This window comes from Aedes albopictus, chromosome 3 (genome assembly GCF_035046485.1).
Source record: "Aedes albopictus strain Foshan chromosome 3, AalbF5, whole genome shotgun sequence".
NCBI lineage: Eukaryota > Metazoa > Arthropoda > Insecta > Diptera > Culicidae > Aedes > Aedes albopictus.
Window position 1 is genome coordinate 146,258,856 of NC_085138.1, and position 2,655 is coordinate 146,261,510.

The window sequence follows — 2,655 nt, forward strand, 5'->3', positions numbered from 1 at the left end:
TGTTTACGCTGAAAAATAAAATGCAGAGAAACAAATTTATTTAAATTTATTGATTTTAATAAGCAACATATTAGTAAAATTAACACTTTTGTTGAGCCATATTCTCCACAGGCGGCTATTGCAGAATTTAATTGGCCCCAATTATGGAGATGGGAAACCCGCGATTTTCAGATGAGGATCTGAGGAAGGACCCAACGGCAGAATAGTTTCCAGATGCAGATGAATGCTTGCGTGGAATCGGCGGATGCGTTACCGGGCGGATGTGTTGTGTACATCGGGCTGGTGGACTCGGAGACCACCTCGGAGGTTGAACGGAAGCAGTTTTTTAGCGTAGGGGTTTTTGACTCCACCGGAACGGTCGTTCTTCGCTGATTGAAACCGCTAAGGGAGCAGCATTTTAGAGGACCACTGTTGCATCTAGGGAGCTGGATTTCTCAAACGGTTGTCGTCGTGTTTGCGCTGTGACCCGCAAAGTGCTGGAGATGTGGCCTCTGGTGTGGCAAAGGAATACTGTAAGGATAGTTCAGGCGGTTCAGAATAAGGTTCGGGAGTGTGACCAGCAAATCTTCCCTAACTGTTCCAACTTACCTCTTGCAGTTACCAAAGCAATTATTAACAGGCCCGTACAGTCGAAAATTCCATCCGCAGCCACCCTTTCCTAGTCCCTCTGCGCAATTATCCGCTAATTAAGCAAACGTTTCCCGAAAAGAAACTTATCAATATGGCGAACAGAAATGCAAATGATATTCAGCGAGCTAAAAGATTAATAAAACATCTGCAGATTTGCAACAACTATGATGCGTTGTAAGCTCGAAAATGTTGCAAGTTTTGGCCAACATTTTTTGAGTCAATTTTACTATGTCTGCTCGACGAATGCACAATGGTCCGAGGACCAACATTAAGTGGAAAAAATTAATAACTCAAAAACCATCCAAGATAGAGTCTTCATGTCTTCTAGACATTTGCTCGTGAGTTCAAGCCGCGTTATATGCAAAAGTGTCCTAAACGCCAAATCTTAAAATACTTCATATTTCAGCACCTAACTTTTTTATTTCAAAAGATATCGAAATAAAATGTTCTGCAAAGTTGAAGAAGGTAAAAACCCCGACAACTTTCTCGAAGAGCAGTTTTTTCTATCTCTTCAATCTGAGGAGATATAACTTATTGAAGAAATAAAAAGTCCGAAATCGGTTTTTTTGTCATATGTCAACAACTATCATTTTTTCAAGCCTACTATGTTCAGAGCAATTGTACATATTGCCAAAATACACATTTCGTCAGAAGACATCAAAGCTGTACGATGTTTCTATCAAAAGATATAAGTATTTTTGTACTTTTTTAAGCCAATTTTTCTAGCGTAACATTTGAAAAAGGCGCAAGTGAATCTTTAATTTTCTCCCACCACCGGATCTAGAATGACAAAAACTGCATTAAACAAAATTTGGAGAGGGTGTTTTTTTGTTTTGCGTTTTAAATGTGATTTGACTATGACCGTATTTTAGGCATCAAATTCACGAAAAATGACATCCATAATGTCCGAGTTCAACATCTACTCGTGTTTCAAGATCACTTATCTTAAACATTCGAGTAGCGATGAACCCAATGTTGTCTTTTTTGTTTTGTTTTGTTCCTTTGTGTAAGTGAGCAAAAATATAAAACAAATTCCCTATAGTTGTTCGATTTCTTAATTCATCAGATATATGCATCTGGTGATCGTATGCAAATTTTAAATTGAATTGTGGACCGTCCAGTTTTATATGTTTGACATATATTATGAAAGGCCTTTGATCCTAGGATAGGATGCGACACGTCTTTAAAACTATTTAACTTTAACGATTGAAAGCTTGAATAAAAAAATACAATGATTTTAAATATTGGTATCAAATGCTAAACCTACAAACTAGCAACACGGCCAAGCCATTCCTTGTTGTGCGCTTCAACGAGTCGGTTGACAGGATCCCGATCTCTCCACACGGCACTAATTAATTGCAGTTGTATTTAGATCTTTTTGCCCCACCGCCCGCGTGGGTTTTTGATCGCATATATAAGTTTTCGCGTGTGCAATATAAAGTGCTAAGGTGGAATAGCGCCCTCGAAGGGAGCGAACCGGGTGGACAAGATCCACCAGGTATCGTACCACCATCCGAAAAAATCACCATCAGCGTCATCGGTGATTGATTGTAAACGGCCGACACCAACAAAGCGGCAGACGTTTGCTTGCTACCTACGGCCCAGCATCGGCTGCAGTATATGGCTAAGTAGCACATTTGTATTATTATTTTCTACCTACTTCGCATTCAATTGTCATCGCTTCTCTAGTGTTATTTCGAAGGTCGTTTTTTTTTGCTCCACTTCTGTCTCTCTCCCGATGTGAATTTTGACTCGTTAGCCATTAGGGTGTGCAAAAAAAATCGTTGACGGACAAAAGTTTTTTTCGACCCATACAGGGTAAACGTTAATAAACACCGTTTTTTCTTCTCTTGTTTTATTTTGTTTTTCTTCATCTTATTGGCATATCTGCGGTAGAGGTTACTCCCGCATGGATGAATCGAATGGAGGAGGCGAAATGCCTCCCAAAGATATTATTGCTCGAACGCGATTTTACCAACCATCTTCGCCTGGGCCTTGGGTTGTCTATTTCCGGCGCAAAAACAA

The 2,655-nt window shown here is 39.8% G+C and overlaps 1 long non-coding RNA gene across 1 annotated transcript; it reads right to left on the reverse strand.

The window, feature by feature from the left end:
- Window positions 1-357: 357 nt before the first annotated feature.
- On the reverse strand, window positions 358-1,801 carry LOC134291788 (uncharacterized). Its single transcript, XR_009999287.1, has 2 exons — window positions 589-1,801; window positions 358-510 (listed from the first exon to the last, which is right to left on the reverse strand). It is a non-coding gene; the product is annotated as an uncharacterized LOC134291788 (long non-coding RNA).
- Between the last annotated feature and the right edge of the window lie 854 nt (window positions 1,802-2,655).